The 19,387-nt window shown below is 46.9% G+C and overlaps 1 protein-coding gene across 2 annotated transcripts in view; it reads right to left on the bottom strand.

Moving 5' to 3' along the window:
• Positions 1-19,387, bottom strand: part of LOC138504310 (dual oxidase 1-like) — a 1,064,761-nt gene that overhangs the window by 802,946 nt on the left and 242,428 nt on the right. The window lies entirely within an intron of this gene.

Genomic DNA, 19,387 nt, shown 5'->3' with positions numbered 1-19,387 from the left:
ATTCATGATGGCCAGGAAGATCTTTTTTTGCATACTTTGATATTATAAGTTTGAGTGCAAGGAGCTCTGCAGTAGTGCCCTGCCTCTCAGTGCCCCTACATAACACACTGCCTTATCTTGGCTCAGGGAAATAGGACAGATTACTGAGAGCTGGTTGCTGGTAAAGGTGACCTTGCAGAAAGTCTGAGATCCAAGATCCAGTCACTTTCCTGGGAACTTTAAGTTCCCATCAAAATGAGCAGGTGAGAGTGGCAGACAAAAGAAAGCAAAAATTAAACTGCATTTATTGATAAAGGCCCATTGCATCCCCCAAAAGGGGACCATTTTTTGCACACAACCTAATCTTCAACAGTACTGTTGCAAAGTAGCAACCTGCTCGACAGCAACATACCAGAATGACATGGGGTATCGAGGGGTCCCTGATCCAACATCAATATGGAGACTATGAATGTGCTCTCCTGGTAGAGGTCAGCAGCACTGACAATGCCAGGGACTCATGAGATTTCATTGCATCCCAACTCACCGAATCCCATTTCACTGCCTCAAAACACAGGCTCTGACACCCAAGGCCTTCTCACCTAACCCCCACCCACTCACTTTCTATATGCCCAACCCCAATCCTCCATCCTTAAATTTATGGCAACAAAAGGGAAACATTTGGTAAAATAGGATTCAGTGAGTTGGGATGCTATGAAAGTGGCTGATTCCCAATTGTTCAGCCTGTGACCCTCTTAGGGCTCTGAGATGTTTTGGACTACGAATCCCATGATCCTTCACTATAAACTATGCTGGATAGCTCTGATGGGAATGGTAATGCAAACACCTGGAGAGCCAAAGGTTTGCAGAGACCCCTGCCCTAAAAGACAACTGCCAGTCTTCTCCCAAATGGCGCAGTGGGGCAGCCGAGCCACCTATATCACCATGGATCTACTAGACTTCAGGTCTTTGTTCAAGATGGTGCCGCGGTAATTCGCTGGCAGTGGCATGGTGCGGCAACCACTTCCCTTACTGGCCGGGGTGGCACACAGAGCATCAGTGTGTGATCGAGATGTTGTGCACTTGCTCATGGAAACAGGAGTGTTTTCAGACGATGGCGAAACTCTCAGTGGTTTGGCTTTAGGTGGTTATGTCTGTGTAAATGGTTCCAGAGTTTGGCTGCTTGTACTGAAAAGGAGCGACCGCCCCAATTCTCAGCTCTGGCTTTTGGCACAACCAACACACCTGCTGCTATATAAAATGAAACAGACACAAGTGATTGGTGTTAATATGTGGGTTCGCCATGGTTGCATGTTAGAACAGACCTTGTTTGGTTTCTATGCAAACGAGACACAGGATCTGCTTTCGGGAGACACATGAGCAATTACTAATAACAAATGATTGCAGTACTCCAGTCTTTTATAATGCAATCATCATAGCCCACATTAAATTAGCACTCTCTGAACAACACTGCTCAAATAACGGGCTTTTGTTAAATGAAAGGATATTCGAAATAAAGAGCTATGGCTAGCATGAGGATCTGTGGAAGTGATTTTGGATGGGTTATGTTAAATGTTAAATGTTAAAGGTATTTGTACCACGCACCGTCACCAGCAGAATCGGTCCGAAAAACAAACAACCAAGATTCATTCTGTGATCAATTTGATTAGGAAATTGCTCTGTCTGTATCGCTGACATACAAATTTGATAAGCCGGGATAAATTAACAGGGAGAGTAAGTAATCCAATTGATTTGCAAGTTTGGTTGCAGTGCCATTAAACCTAGATTACATGCCTACTACAAGAAGTCGCTTTGCAAAATTGGACTTTTTAGATCAGAGGGACTCTTGAAATAGTGATAACCTATTAAGACTTGAAAACAAATGCTCAAAGTATGGATGCCCTATTACAAGGGTTTGAAACATGTGGCTCTCCAGATGTTTCAGACTACAATTCCCATGAGATCTAGCTATTGACAATGCTGGCTAGGGATGATCAGAGTTGTCATCCAAAACATTTGGAGAGCCAAAGGTTGCAGACCCCTGCCCTAGTAAGACTATAAAACAAATATGTAAAGTATTGATTGTTGTATATTGTATTGTGTTGTGTTTATTAATTGAGGTTACCAGTTGTTTCACCCAGGAAACCTACAACGGAACGCGTCTGTAATCAGGGCCATCCTGAAACAGGTGGTTTACAGTAAAGGGGAAGGTGGAGGGAAAAATGACTAGTTGGTTGTGGGGAAATTAATGGTACTTAGACCAGGGATAAGACAAGACACATGGCAGACAGTGGTCTCGGTCAACTTGATACCCTAATAGGACTAGAAAACAAATAGGGAAAGTATTGATACTGTAACAGGGCTAGAACACAAAACTATCCTTTATGGATTTTCTATTTAATCCGAAATCAAGAAATTACTACCACATACATAAAGTATTAATATACCAGTAAGGCTAGAAAACAAATATTCAAATAATTGAGAAACAGGAGAAAAGTTACTGACACCTGTTTCTCCAGTGCTGGGAGAGGAAGGCTCGCCCAATGGCAACTTCTTGGGTTCCCTTCTCTACCGTACCCTTGTAGGACTAGACAACACATACATACAATATTGATACTCTAGTACTGCCAGAAAACAAACATCCAAAGCATTGATACCCTGGTAAGATTGGGAAACAATTCCAAGTATTCATACCCGAGTAAGAAAAAGGAACACATTCTACAAAAGCTCACTTATTTGCTGTATGCAACTGCAATTCTATCCCAATTGCGAGGGAGTGCTCTGGAATCCATCTCATTTGTAAACCTGGTTCCTCACTGATTCTTCTGTGGATGTGGCCCAAACTGGAAAGACGATTGTACACATAGAAATACAACTAACACATGTGGGAGTGCTCAGGAGCAGAGGCGAGCCCTCAGTTTTGCGTCTGACGTTGGGTGGATCAACTCTCCATTCTACACGTCTAGGTGTTGATCTGAAGGGAACACTGTTGGCTTTTGGTTCAGTATAGGTTTCACAACGGGGTGTTAAGAAGCTACAAATCAGCATTTCTGTCATATGTTTACCTAAATAAAGTTGTCCATTGTAACTAATGAAGCCCACCTATATGTAGTCTTCTGATTGGACCAGCAAAGATCGTATATTGCATTAGCGCACAGACAATATGTATCGCTGGGTACAAAGTAAAGTGCCATGTTAAATGTACATAGAGTGTTGTGAGTATGTACTTTAGCTGTTATGTACACATTATTGACACTTATGCCAAATGTACCTAACGCTTCTAAACGTGCAAATTCGTTCTATAAACATCGAACCGACACTTTATTGCAGCACTGAATTTATATGGATTAATTATGATAAAAAACATCTGCTAGGCATGGAATCAAAGGTCTGCTCTTCGGAAAGCTAGACCAAATTCGATTTTGTGAAAGTGAAAATAAATGAATTGGTTGTAAAATGTGCATGTTGTTACTGCGGTTGTTCACACATTTTTTTAAAAGCTGCTTGAGAAAATTGCTACCATAACAAAAGAGACAAGGGGCCTCATTACAAGTATGGCGGTAAGGCAACAACGGCGCCAGTATCGCTACCGGCACCGTTGCTACCGTACCGCCATACTATGAGTTGTGCTTGCGGGTCTCGCTCTGCCCGCCAGGTCCGACCTCGGCATTACCCGGTAATTGCCCATTCACGGGTGCCCGTAAAATCACGGGTCCGGCGGCAGCAGTACCTATGTTACAGGCATGGGGCCCAAGGACACTACTCCCAGTCCATTTTCCCTTTCCATGACTGCCAGTGGCATTGGAGGGGGCCAGCGGAATATGTGGCAAGCACGGAGAAGGCAGAAGCCGGTAAGTAGGTAATCGAGAATAGTGTGAGGGCAGGGGGAACTGGTGGCCAAGGTCCCAAGCGGCAAGATGGACGCATCACCATGGAGATCGGAAAACGTCTTGTGCCTTAAAAATCTGTGTTTTTAAATCATTTGTCTGGTTATTGAAAAGGGGAGCCTTGGAATCACCCTTCCCACGCAACCCCTTTTGCTTGTATCCCTTGTTAACTCGAGTGGATGGCTTACAAGTAAAGCACCGATCCCTGACTTCAAACCAGTCCACACTTTGCAGGTTCAAATTCTGCAGTAGGATCAACTTAGCTTTTCCACATTGTCTCGGCTAAAGAGAAAACTTTTCACACATTTGCAAGCGAGTCAGAAAGTTGAACAAGGATGTAATTTCCAAAAGCAGGTTATTCCACAATCAGTGCACCTGCACAAAAAAATCTCATGCCTCCTTGGGTAATGCACTTGGCTGTACAAATATGTTTGAAGTTGAGCAGTTAAAGCATTCTGTAGATTTTTTGATGGCTAAGGTTGCCCAGCAACGCGTGCAAAATTGTTTCAGACCAATGGTTCTAGAGTGGGTTTTTTAATAGGTGCGATAGTGCTGATTGCTTCAATAAATGGGTTCAAGAAGGGAAGAACCGAGGTTTGTGCTAATCCTTCCTCCCCTCCGGGTACATCCCTGAATACCAAAAAACAGAAAGTAAGGAAAACGTGTTTACCTTATACTGATAGCCACTTGTTTAAAAACATGTTTTTATTCAATCATAAATATTATTTGTAACAGAATTCTTATGCACTTCATGTACAGTTACACACATTTTTCCAAAAAGTGATATGTATAAGTCACATTCCTTCATTTCAAAATATATGCATAAGGATGTTTGCCGTTTGCCTGTTGTGCAATACACATTATTCAACGGATACACACGTTGTGCAACAAAACACGTATATGAACAGAGAGTTCAAAAACTCAAGGCAAAATTCAACAAAGAATAAGACAAAAAATGAAACAAATAATGAAGACAAAACTTCTTTAACCAGTGTCCTAAGTGCTGAGACAGCAGGGCCTCGGTAAAGCAGGAGCCCCCACACACTAAGGAGTCACACGTGATACACGCATTGTGTTCAGGCTCCGCTCGTGCACTGAAGGGGTGCCACGTGATGCCCCGTTTATAGGGGAAAACCAAGTGTTGCAACACATGTCATTGGTCTTAAAGAGACCTCTTCCTTCCTTTTCATAAAACGAAATAACCATAAGAAATATGTAAACACATCAGAATCGTATAACTCGAACCAACAGCATAAAGTATTCACACATCTACAACATAGTCCTGCAGACGTGCGGGCTGTCGTCTGGACTCTCTCTGAGGGTACTTTCTCCCTCCTGCTTGCTCCGGGGCAACTTCCACCCCCACATCAGGAGCACCATGTGCCTTGGCGTCCCAAGATGGCTATTCATCTTGGAAATCATGAGCATCCCCTTCACCAGAACTTTCACCACTGGAGGGGTATCAGACATTCACTCCTTGCAGGGGGTCCCCGGCATTCACCTTCTTGAAGAAATAAGAGTTCCTGGTCACAGTGCCGCGACCATTGGATGCCGTCACTATGAACCCTGTTACATCCACGCTCTCCAACGGTCTTAGTTCATATGTGTGAGGTAATTTGCCTTCTGGGTGTCGGCATCTCACCAGCACAGGGGCTCCAGCCACAAATGGAAATCCTGCAGACCACGTCTGATGCTCTCATTGGTGTTCCTCACCCTCCTTTCCTCCAACACCTGCTCATCCTCAATCACACCTGGGACTTTATTCTCTGGGTCAAGTGTCAAACCGTGGGGACATCTGACAAATAATGCTTCTGCTGGGGCAATCCCGATGGACAAGTGGGGTGTTTTGCGATATTCAAGCAGGAACTGATAGAGGGCGCGTTTGAGTCAAAGTCCCTGGCCATGGGCAATCTGGAATGCCTTGTTCCAGGTTCTCATAAACACCTCTGTGTCATGATCTGGGATTGTGCTAAGTGTATGATCTGGGTCTGTGCTTACCTGGGCTATGAGGTCATGTGGAACTTGTTAGTTTCATGGAAGGTTGGCAAGGTCAGGGTTCTGGGATTCTAGGGATGACAGTTTGCTGTTGCTCTGGATGGATGTGGATGTACCGGTATTTTCCTCTACTACCTTGATACTTCAATTAACCCACAATATAACTTACCTTTGGTAGTTATGTCACTGGCGACGAGGATGCTTGCGCTACTTGGAAGGGTCCGCTGGAGAGGAATATCGCCTTCCTGAGGTGACATCCATACATCTGTGTGGGGTCCGGACGGCCAGAAGAAGTTGGCTCGGCGGATCCTGCAGGCTGGGCCGTGCAGGAGCAGCAGTGGGGCACTGTTTGGGTCCAGGAGAGTGGGCTCCAGGCAGGGAAGGGCCAAAGGACTTGTGCCCATACATGGAGGGGCAGCCGCGGGTGCTGTGTGAGGTCTGTGGTGCTAAGCGGACGCAGAGTTGTTTACGGTTTGAGGTGGCCTTTGTGTCCTTTTGGGGCTTACCAGCGGTGTAGTGCGGTCTGGTCTGGAGGCTGTGCAGCACTGGTTGGAACTGAGGTTGTACTGGAGTAGAAGGAGAAGGTGAGGCAGAGCGTCTGCCTGTCGCGGTTTCGGTCCCTGGAGGGACGGACGGCGGCACAGAGGCATGTCGGACACTGGTGTGGGTGAGCTGGCCGGCGATGTCCCCTTCATGCTGTCAGCGTGCGTTATGATGACATCAGTGGTCGCGGTCGAGGCATACAGCAATGCTCGGTGGAACACGTGGCTGCTCTGGAACACAGCGTGAGTTCTGTGGGGCCTGATTGAAGGAATGAGTTGCAGGGCCGGCTGGTGGAGCACGGCACAGGTTCTGAGCGCATACTGGTTAGCGATGTTTCCAGTGCATCGTGTGTTGTGGTACCCCGAGTGGGGTGGGGAGCATCTGATCTGATGGTGGGGCCAGTTACAGGAACTGCGTACTCTATGGACGGTGTGGCAAGGCGGGGCAATGAATCGTGTGGGAAGGCACGGTTGGGTTGTCCCGGACTAGCTGAAAGCACGGAGGACGCTTCCAACATGTTCGTGGAAGGGGGTTTGTGCTTTATCTGCACCAAGGGATGGAGCCAGCGGCGGGAGGTCTGTGATAAGTGCAGTGGAATCACTGAAGGTTTGAGGGAGTTGGACCTGGACTTTTGGGGATTATACGTTCGAATGAAGGCTTTCACGAGGACGGAGGACTGAGCAGGTTAGGTGTTTGGGGGTGGCCTGTAATGATGTTGTGTATGTGTTGTGGCCTCGGGGGATAGTGTTTGCCATCGGGTTGGGCCCTGGGTTGATGTTAGTCGTCTGGGCCTGTTGTATGCTATATGATGATTATTGTGTTTATGTTCGTGGCCTATATTTGTTTAAGACACTGGGGGTCATTACAAGCCTGGCGGTAGGTGGTTGATCGGGCCGGTAGAGCTGCCGGCCCCGTTAACCCCCTACCGCCTCATTATGAGGCCCTCTCGCGGGACCCGCTAAGGGCTCCTGGTTAAACCAGGAGTCCTTAGCGGGTCCCGCGAGAGGTCCAGCATGTTAAAAACGGGCCCGTCATTAACGGGCCCGTTGTTAGAATGCTCCCCAATCCCATTTGAGCCCTATGGGGGCTCGAATGGGAATGGGGATGTACAGAGTCTAGGTTCCCTGAATGGGGAAATACCGGGCCCTCCAAGGTTGGAATGGACCGGTATTTCCCCATTCAGGGAACCCGGACCCGGTACCCGGAATGGGTGTATCCAAATATCAGCATGGCTACCTCCAATGTTGTAATGACCCCCACTGTCTTTGGGTTTCCATGGACTCGTGGGTGCGGGGTTCAGGATATGGTGTGTGATGCTTGATGTATTTGGTTTTCCTTTGCAGGGGGGGTGTGGACACTCTTCTGTGGGGTATTTAAATTATTATTTTTTGTGCTAGTTTGGACATGAGGGCGCGGGGGTGAAGTGCTGAATTTTAGCGAAGTGACTTTGGGTTGGGGCGTACCCGTGTGCCTTCCAGCTTGGTTCTTGTACTCGTTGTTTATCTGTTTGTTATGGTGGTGTTCTGTGTTTGCTCGTGGGGGGATTCCCCCTGATAATTTGCCAGAGTGGCCGGGTGGGCTTTGGGGCATCTTTCGGTGGGGCAATGAGGTGCTGTCTATTTTCGGTGGGCCAGTGGGGCGCTGTCTATTTTTGGTGGGGCAGTGAGGTGTTGTTTATTTACAGTGGGGCAGTGAGATACTGTCTGTGTTTGGGGGCAGTGAGGTGCTGTCTATTTGTTATGGGGGCAGTTAGGTGCTGTCTATTTACAATCTTGCAGAAACATTGCAAGCCTTTCACCCTGAAATGGGGGCCCATTGTCCAAGCATATTTTCTTTGGCAAACAATGGGATGTGAATATATTCTCCAGGGCCAGTACGGCATCACCCAACGCAGTGGATGACACAAACTTCACCTCTGGGTATCTTGAGCACTGATTGATCGCCACCAGAAAGTGACACCGCCCTCAAACCCCAGAAACCATGCCTTCACGAGAAGGTGCAACTTTATTATGGCCGCCCCTTGATGCCATGGTGAGCCAGCTCAATCACCCTCGGGACCAGCTTCGAGGGAATTACCATCCTTAAGACTCTCAACACTACGCAGTCATCCACAAAAGTCAATTCAGCCCAGACTCTCCACAGCTCACCCAGCACCGTTCTGGCAGAAAGAGTTCACTTGGCCAGATCAACCAATGTCCAGTTTCAGTCACCCTTTTCCACTGCCTCCCGTAGGATCCAGAAGCAGTCATCACTCCCGATGCCTTCCAGAGTTCTTCCTTGGACATCAAGATTGGCCTAGTAGCTTCAGTTATCAGACTAATGAAATCTTCAATCTGTGCAGCCTCTTGATCAACAGCAGAACTATGGTTGGCAGGGTGTCTCTACAAATAGTCTGCAATGCTGTCATGGCCAGGGCGATAGACCAACTGCACTTGGTACTCCAACAATGCAAGCAACCACTTTTCCATCCTAGCCGGCGGCTTGGACAAGGAGCCGGCCATAATGGGAATCAGAAGCTTATGATCCCAGACCACGGTTACTGGGTGACCATAAAAATACAGTTGAAAATGCCGGCAACCCCACAATACCACCAGAGCCTCTCTTTTGATTCACGAGTATTGCTGTTCAGCCGCCAACAATGTCATGCTGGCAAATGCCACTGGCTTCACATGACCCCCCCTGTCAATCTGGGTCAACACAGACCGCAGCCCAAACATGCTTGCATCCATGACCACCTCTGATGCTCTCTACTGGTCAATAAATGCCTTGGTGCAGTCAGCAGTCAGAGCCTCCTTGCTCTCCTCAAATGCTGTCTGCTTGAGAGGAGACCCCTACAAAGAGTGTTCTTCGTATTTAGGCTGTGTAACGTCTCTAATTTTGTTGCCAGATCTTTGATGAAGCATTCACAGTACGTTACAATCCCCAGGAAACTCAGCATCTCAGATATGTTTTCTGGGCATCTGGCTTCCTTAATGTTCTTCACCTTGGACGGATCCATTGACATTCCTACTTCCTGGAACACAGACTGGAAGAATTTAGTCTCTTCTGCATGAATTCACACTTTGGCATGTGCCAGGTGAGTCAGAGTGAGCAGATGCAGTCCAACACTTCTCTTTCCTTTCCAGATGTTCACCTTCTGACTTGTAAAAGACCGAAATGACATCACTAATATTTAGAGCACCAGGGATGCCAACCAGAGTGCCTCTGATCGAATTTTGAAGACTTCAGCCACGGAGGACTCCCCAAAACCGAGCCTCTTATACCTGTAGAGCCCTTTGTGGGTGGTAAATGTTGTAATGTACCAACACTCCAGGTGTAGAACCAGCTGGTGGTACCCTGCTCTGAGGTCCAGCTTGGAGAAGAATGCTGCCCTCTGCAAATCTGCCACAATGTCATCTAGGGTAGGTTTTATATGCCTCTCCCACCTGATGGCTTTATTAGGGAGGCGAATGTCCATACCGATGCGTACTGAGTCGGGTTGCTTTCGATTACAAAACCACCACAATTGGGAAAACCCATGGGGTGGGACTATCCACCTGCTCGATAATGGCTAGCTTGACCAGATTGTCCAGTTCCTTCTCAACCTTTTCCCTCAGATGGAAAGGGCTCTTTGATGTTTGAGTGCCACAGGCTGCACTGACCTGTCTATGTGTAAGTGCATTGGTTCCCCCTTCATCAGTCCAATCACTGAAAACACATCAGCAAACTCGGCAACAAGTGACTGTCCTTCTTCCTTGTACACTCCAAATGTAAATTTTACAATGTCAGGGGCTTCAACCGCAGCAGAGGTCAGAAGCGCATCTTCACTGACCTTAGCAACATAAAACCTTGCCTTAATCATCTTCCCTTTGTGCATGAAATTCGAGACAAGCATCCCCTCCAGCGGAAGAGAGGTCCTGCTACTGAACGTAAATATGCGCACCTTGGAGTCACCCAAATCAGGAGGACTATCCAGCATATCGTAGTGCGCCTGGGACATCACATTGAGAGAGACATTTGTTCCGTTCACACACACCTCGCATCGGGGCTGCTGTGTCCTCCTCTGCTTGATGTCTTTCACGCTGGATATGAAGAACACACCCTCTTCGTCCTTCTCCTCCTCACAAAAAGGCTCCTTCTGCCCCTTCACCATCTCTATTTGTGCCGCCCTTTGCAGCTGTCTTGAGGGCAACTGGTCGAGGTCTGTCGGGGACTTTGGGTGGGGCAACAGGCACAGAAGCACAGCACACCCTTGCAAAATGGTTAGAAATTCTGCACCTTCCGCACTGGTGCCCGTTAGCTGGACAGTCAGTATAGTGCGGCAAATCATACCCACCATGCGGGCAAGGCAATGTCACATCAGCCCCTTTCTCTTTATTAGGCCACATTGTCTTTTTGATCAGCCTAGCCGGTTGCTGTCTGGTCATGGCACATGCATCTTCCAACTTCATAGTCTTCATGGCAGCATCCATTTTGGCTGCTCGAACATCCGCCAGCTTGTGGGACCGGCCCTGCTCAGGGATGCGAGCCAGCATGATGCCAGGCTCCCTCAAAATCTGCCTCCTCATCTTACTCGATGAACAGCCTTGTATTAGCTGCTGGCGAATTACTTCTTCCTCATTGTTACACCCACACAACGTTGCTGGATACCTCAACCTGCCATGAAATGCATCCAGCAATTCATCATCCCTTTGTTTGGTCGAGCACAAATCGTTCGTATTCCAGATTCACCATTGGGGTGAAATATTCCCTCAACACAGCTCTGCCCGCCAGGTATGACTAATCCACAAGCCACTGTGTTTTAAACATCTTGTGCACTGCGGGGCCAGTTTAATACAACAATGCAGCTTTCTTGGCTTCATCATCTCTTTCCCCCACAGTGACAAAGTACATCTCCAACCTCTCCATCCATAGACTCCACCTCAGGCCCAGACTGGATGGGGCACCCGAGACGTCAAACTCCACCAGCGGGGCCAGTGCACCCTGTTGGCCTGGAGCAGGTGCAGCGCCTGCGTTATTGACCATCTTGAAGAAAGGATAGTGAACACAACCAAACTTTTTATGTAATGCTGAGTGCACAGGCAATCAAAGGGAGCCGCATCTCAGGTGTGGAAGGGCACCCCCAGGTCTACCACCACCGCAGCATCTCGGAGACCACACACCCGAAAGATCACCACTGCAAGAGCATAAAATGGATGTGCTGTGACATAGGGAAACACATGAAAAGAGAAGGAGAAAATAAATGATCTCTTCTTTTTTATTTTGTAAGGTCCCCGAGGCGCACTAGCACGCCAGTGACGAGCAACAACCTCAGGAAAAATAAAATAAATAATTAGGGCAGTTCAGGGTGTGCCCTTTGAAGCCCAGAGCTCCTCACACAGTGATGACACTCACCATATTTCATGGGGAGCTGCCATTCTGCTCAGAGCAAGCAGAGTGCATGTGCAGTCTCCTGCAGGTTCACAAGGGCGAACAGCATCGCTGGAGCTACACCGCTGGTTCCGTCGAGTGGAGTGAAAGCAATCACCCCAGGAGCGACCACCTCATCACCAATGGGCTGAGCCAGCAGGGCCTCGGTAAAGCAGGAACCCACACACACACTCAAGAACACAAACAGGACGCATTCAATTGTGTTTGGACTCCGCTCGTGCACTGAAAAAGTGCCGGGTGATGCCCAATGTAGTAACGGGGGCCTAGGCAGCTAGGAATCTCCAAGCCAAATCGATTCTGAAAACTTAGTGCATAATCATTCTTCTAGAGTTCTTACCCCGGCAGAGTTGTCACTTTTGAATAAAGGTTTGTCATTTGCACCAAGTCGCCAACCTGACCTGATTGATTTCCAAATAGATTTGTTCAAATTCATACGCAAGCTCAAGCTTAAAAAATTCTTCCATACTCAGGTACAGCAATACACACCCAGGAGTATCCCCAGTTCCCCTAGCCGGCTCACGTTATCGGACATAGAAGATACAGCATTATTTTTGTCCCAGTCAGAGGCATCAGGCTATCAGGAAGGTCAATTACAACAAGAACTGGGCATACAACAATTGAATTTCAAACTCACAGAACACAAGAAGGCATCCAAATTTGTACCGGCATCTCACAATGAAAGTGTAATAGACACGTTTTATCAGGCAGTCATACAAGATTTACATCATCTCATTGATCACCCCAAGAGTAGACTCCGACGATATAACAATCTTTCTAACGTAGAACAACAAGCGTTAAATACTCTGATGCTAGATTCGAGTATAGTCATCAAAAAAGCCGATAAAGGCGGTAATATAGTTATACTCAACAGAGATGATTATATTAAGATGGCAAATGATCATCTTGCTACCCCAGGCTGTTACCAATTACTGCCTGGGAACCCAACTTTGCAAACTGTTTCGAATCTATCCAACCTTATCCAAAACTGGCACTCACGGGGACTTATCACCGATGATGAAAAACATTACTTGTATCGGACGGCTCCAGTAATGCCAACTATGTATTTTTTACCTAAAATTCATTAAGAATATGCTGAGCTACCACAAGTCAGACCGCTTTTAAGTGGTTTAGGATGGGCCACAGAAGGGCTTTCGCAGTATATAGATACCGCCATTAAAAGTTTGGTTACCTGCCTGCCTATCTACGAGATACTACTCATACTCTACAGATTCTAACCTCCATCAAATGGTCAGAACACTTTTTGCTAGCCACCTATGATGTTAAATCATTATACACTGCTATTCAACACAACCTAGCACTTGATACTATTGACTTTTCGTTCAGAAATCATTCTGCCTCTTATGCAGATCACATATCCATGATTAAGGATTTCTTGGCTTTCACGCTGCAACATAATCAGTTTTTATTTAACAGCCAGTATTACGTGCAAACAAGAGGGGTGGCTATGGGGGCTAAGTATGCCCCCCCATTAGCTAATCTCTTCATGGGATATTTCGAACATCATTATATATACAATACACACACATTTCAAGATCATATCGTAGTATGGAAGAGGTATATTAACAATGTTTTGTTGATTTGGAATGGTTCTCCAGAAACTTTTCAAGAGTTTACGGAATATTTGAACAATAACACATTTGGTATTGAATTTGTGGGACATATGAGCCCAAATAGAATAGAATTTTTGGATCTTGTCATTAGCATTGCAAATTGCCAAACACATACTCAAACATTCAGAAAACCAACTGCTGTGAACTCTATTTTACAAGCTACCAGTTGCCACAAACGTTCAGTTATAGAGAACATACCTTTTGGGGAATTTTACCATGCTCGACGAAATTGCAGCGATATGGTAGACTTCGCTAATGAAGTCGGACAGATTCAAGAAAGGTTCAAACGAAGAGGCTACTCTAATCGCAGCATCATAAATGGTATACAATGGGTGAGCACCATATCACGAGAGGATATGTTGACTGACCATGAGAGGCAAAAGCCCACTGGTGTCTCTGATGTACGCATTACCACAAAGTATGTTCATAATTCGGAGATGCTATATAGATTACTAACTAAGCATTGGCATTTACTCCAACTTGATTCAGATGTTACGCACTATATAGCGGACAAAACTAGGTTTATTTTTTTGCATAATCATACACTTAAGGGGCATCTGTGCCCATCTTTTCTAGCTCCACCAATCAATCCTGCCAACTCCATATCATTGCTACCTCCCAAGCCGAAAGGTTTTTTTAAATGTGGGACGTGTAATTTCTGCAAATTTGTTATTCAATCTGACACCTTTTCATGCCATAATGGTCTAACAATCCAAATATGTGATTTTATGAACTGTAAGATGAAATTTGTGGTATATGCAATTCGCTGTATTTGTGGTAAAGTGTATGTTGGTTCGACTATCAGAGAATTGCGAATACGCATCAGGGAACATCTTGCTAGTGTATGGCAGCGAGGGGTCCTCAGGCCCCCTCGCGTCGTACGCTCCTCAGTACAAGGCTTGGACCACGTGCCTCCGGTAGTGGGATTGCTCCTTGCCCTTATGTAAAGTTAACCCCGGTTGACTGCTGCATAGATGGGACTACTAAGCAGGACACGGTGCATTCATCTTTTGTGCCCCCTTTCGACTCCATCTTGGGTAAACAGGCCTCACTGCGATAGTACAGCAATGCTCAGCTCCCCTTCCACCGCAGCAGCCAAGGACAGAGACACACACACACGAGACGCGCAGGCAGCTGGCTAGCCCCCACCCTTGCACCCCCCCTGCGAAGGAAAGCTCTGCGCTTCCATTCTCACGCTGAAGCTGGAGAAAGTTGCAACAATCAATATGCTACAGTTTTCTTCCTCTGAGATCACTGTTCGTCTGAGAACCGGCATGTGAACCAGGATGAGCTAAGCACTTTCTGCTCGATTCGTCCTCATAAACGTGCAAGCCACCCACCCCCATTAGAACAATTTATTGCCATCTTGACCCTGCACCCCCTGTAAGTTATTTCTTTCAAGTGCCAGACCCTCGCCTGTGCTGCGAAACCCACCCAATACACTCCTTACTAACCTTAAGCATTTTTACTTCTATATATGCTTTTACTTGTACTAATGAGTTTGAAACCTAGGAAAAGAGGCAAAACACAGCCTGATTCTTCTACATGCACAATAAGGTCAAGGCCTCCAATTAAAGCCACGAATGACCCAATTGTACTGACAATAATCATTGTGTGGGACTTATGTAGAAATGTGACAAGTAGCATAAAATGTTTTAAATAATTTGTTATTTAGAGTGTAACATATTAGCTTAGGTAGTGACCACAGTGACCGGACCCTGACCTGCGTGGAGCACAAGATGTTTGACGTCTGTCAGCCACTCAGCCAACCAGGAGGAAGAGATGTCACCCACACCTACAGCACCACACCGCCTGGCCAATCGGGTCCATTTAGCATTTTTTGTTAGAGTTACTTTAATTAATATAAGTGTGATGTAATGAGATTTTTGAAGGGTTTTTTGGGTTATTTCCTAGCTGGAGAAATAAACCATCCTTTGAACTCTTGCAGCCGGGTCTCAGTGCCTCTTTCCCCGACAAGGGGTTGTGTCAGCTATTTTATTTTCTCTCACACTTAGTAAGCCGGGGAAAGGCACCTACATTTTTGGTGACCCCCGCAACGTGATTTAGAGAGGTGCCTTGAGGTCTGCGCCGCCCGGCAGCGAGATCCAGGGCGCCCCCCAGCAGAACCATCGCCTCCGTGGTTGACCAGACTGTGCACACCAAGAAGAAAGGGTCAAGGGTTCCTGGTTGACGAATACCCGATCGAAAAAGCTGCTCACAAAGGCAGGCCACGGCTTGGTTGGGGGACGGACCTGAGCGAGGTCCGGCCATGAGCGGCGACCCTCGGAGTACCTGACTGAACACGTGGAGTCCCGGTTGCAAAGACCCCAAAGGAAGGTAAGGGGAAATACGGGAAGAAGGGAATTAGCAACAAAGGGAAGGTAGCTAAGAATAGGGTCTGTGTGAGTGACGGTGAGGCTTTTCTGATCTATCCTTTATATGGCCATTAGGTGTTGTAAGAAGAAGAGAGAAGTGGTATCCTAGCCCGTAGGGGGTAGAATGCGGCGCCGCGTAGCATTTGTCCCGACCAACTGCAGAATAGAGATAAAGAGAAAAATAGTAGGGGTCTCGTGTAGGCTCGGAGTAGTTTTTAGAATATTCTTTTTCCGTGGAAGTAAGAAATCTTGAGACATAATAAAGGTGAAAGAGGTGGGAGTGAATGCGAAATAGTAGGTAGAATAGGGAAGAAGAAAAACACAGGGACAGTAACGGGAATAGGGAAAGAACAAATGCGCGCAGGCAGTGCATGTGTATGTTGCATGATTATATGTTTGTTGGTCTGCTTTTATGTATATGTCTTGTTGAACACGCTAAAGTATTTTAGTACAAGTAATTTGTGATTGATGTAAGGTAAAGGAAAGAAATAACTTGTGAGAGGTGATCAGGTAACGCCTCTCAGAAAGCTAATGCGACATATGGTAATTGTGAGCATTGATAAAGAACGTATCATTTCCACATATTGTAACTAACATACCAAGTGAGAGGTGGGAAGAGATTCAAGGGTACCAGAATACACAAGAAAGGAAAAGAAACATTGCTATGGGGGAAGTAACACCACTAGCACATATTTGCCAGCACCTTCCACTATATAGCGACAGGATACAGAAGTATCACGATCAGTGGATCACTGAGATAAAAGGAGACGGGGTTACACCAATTTGGCCAGAAGGAGGGTCATTCGACAAAAGAGTGTTGGACCTAGTATCAACACATTTGCTAGCGCGATACAAAGGGAAACAGTTACAGAACCGGAGAGAAGTGTTAGATTTATGGCGAATGTTTGAGGAAGTTGCCCCCACGGCAGAGGTAGGTACAAGCCGAATGACAGAAAAGCAGAAAAACCCTGAAGAAGTAGGCGGGACACCAAAAGGGGAATGCTCAACAACTACAACCGAAAACGAAGTAACACAAATCTATCCCTTAATGACTAGGCCAGCGGTAGGGTTTAGTGAACCCCTGTATATACCACCCACCACCACTGCCCAGGGCGGAGCAAGAGCCCCCGAACCTCCACCATATGACAAAGGAGGCCTGTACGGCCTCACGAGCGCACCTCCTGTGGATATAGCACGTTTAACAGGTGATTTTAACCATCAGCTAGCACACGCACAAATGGAAATAACACGGTTAAGAGCTTTATGTGACAAAGGGCAAATGCTGCCAGGGGGAGGGGAGTTACCCCCACTGTCACTGGCAGATCTCACACCTCCGATCGGGGCAGCAAGCAATGCAACCCCAGCAGCCTCGGTATCAGGGCAATCTATAGCATCACAGGGGACGTCATCACAGCAAAGACAAGAACAAGAGTGGCAGTCAGGACAGTTCCTGTTCCAATTGAATAACAAACCAGTGAGAATGACATGCCCAGACACACCGGAGAGTCAACAAAGTGGATATCAAGGTGAAAGACAAGGAAGTGGACCCCAGGAAAACTGGGAGGATAATAACGAGCTAGAGTCAGAAACAGAAGAAGTATGGGATGATTTAGATGAATACGAAGAGGCAGCTGCCGCGGAGGGTTCCCCACTGCCAAACCACCGTTACCCAGAAACACTATCACCACCATTATGGCAAGGTAGATTAAGACAAGGAAGAGGGAGGACAGGAAACATACTGGTAAGTAAAACGAAAAAAGGGAAGACGAGCAGAACGGGAAAGAAACAGAAACTACAAATGCCACTGATACATAAAGGAGCAGGTAGGCCAAACTACATTCCGTGGGCCCAAATGGACAAAACCAACTTGTTAAAACTCCTCCCCCCGCTGACGAGAGGGGCAGGTAAGTAGATACATGTATTTGAGAAGAACATGGCAGGCGTACCATTAGCTATAGGCGATGTAAAAAGTCTATTAGTATCAGCAATCGGGGATCAAGCAGACACAATCTGGGAAAGAGCAGGATTCCCGGGAGTAACAATGAGCTGTGACCGACACAATGGATCACCATTCAACAATGTTCGAGCACAAGTGTGGGATGCATTACGGCGTGCATTTCCAGACGTCCCAGATTTACATGCAGTGATGCAGTGCACGATGGAGGAGAACGAGGATCCTGCGCAATTCATTTTGAGAGTGCAAGACTTATGGAGAAGCGAAACTGGTACGGCATGGAATCAATCAACAGCTTTATTCTATTTTATCATTAAAAAGTGGTTGCCGAAAGAGGTGCAGTAGGCCTTGGACAAAATAGCTGGGATCAAAGCCAAAGGGTGGCCTGAAATTCAGAGCATAATTGTACACCACTGGAGGAGGATCAAAGAGAAGGAAAAGGAGGTCACGCAAAAGAGGCTGGCTGACGAAGCAAAATTAGTACAAACGAAATTAGTGAAGGTCGCCGCCATTACTGCCATTGCAACAGTAGACAGAGGAAACAAAGGAGAGGAAAACGCGGGAGGAAGGCCTGTTGGGATAGCAGCGCAGTGGGTTGGAGAGGACCAAGGGCAGTGGAACGGAGAAGAACAGCCATGCCAAAGATCGCAGTGGCAGAACAGGCCGGCCCAAGGAAGAGGTGGGTACCGCGGGCAGAGGGGAGGATACAGAGGAATGGGAAACAGAGGGTATGGTGGGCAAGGACCAAGGGGAGGACAACAGGGGTCGTGTTGGAATTGTGGAAGATGGGGACATTATTTGCGAGATTGTAGAATGCGACCATCAGGGTATTTCCAAGGGCAGCAACAACAGCCCATGAACAATGAACAGGGGTGGGGCTGCCCACACCCAGGTAGCCCTTGTGGAGCTCCAATGGGGAGGGGGGGACAACAGGATCAATACTGCTATGACCCCCAAATGCAACAGAGACAGCCAGCCCCACAACAGCAGCAACAGCAGCAGCAGCAACCACAACAGCAAAACGCACTACAGCCCATGGCGAGACAAAACCCAGTAGGGAACATAAACAATAACCCTTTTTCAGCGGCCGCAAACGGTGCCCCTGCACCATTCTGTGGTGTAACGGTCGTGGGTGACAACGTTTTTTCAATGCCAGGTCAGCAAAGATACCAAGACTAGGCCAGCCCACAGGGAGCACTTGCGTGTCCAGTCCTATCCACCACACAAAGTGCAAATGAGGAACCACTAGTGGTGGCAGAGATAGGAAACAAGCAGTTTATCTTTAGGGTAGACTCTGGAGCAGAAAAATCATGCCTCACAGAAGGGTGGTTTCAGCTCTCGGGAAGAAATTTGGAGACGCAGGGGTTCTCTGGGGCTATTTTAAAAGTTCCTTATACAAAAGATCTTGATCTAACAGTGGGGGGAAAAAAGTTCGTGCACCCTTATTGTATTACGAAGATGCGCCAATCAATTTGATGGGACGAGACTTGCTCAGTAAGTTAAACATGACCATAGCCTTTACAGAAAGAGGAATAGTGTGCTCGATGCCAGGGGTATGCCCCGTACGGGCACTCTTGATAATAAGCACGATTACAAAAGAAGTGGCAGTAAGAGGGA

The sequence above is a fragment of the Ambystoma mexicanum genome, chromosome 11, assembly GCF_040938575.1.
Source record: "Ambystoma mexicanum isolate Mex_15411 chromosome 11, UKY_AmexF1_1, whole genome shotgun sequence".
Lineage (NCBI taxonomy): Eukaryota > Metazoa > Chordata > Amphibia > Caudata > Ambystomatidae > Ambystoma > Ambystoma mexicanum.
This window is presented reverse-complemented; position numbering and strand designations above follow the sequence as displayed.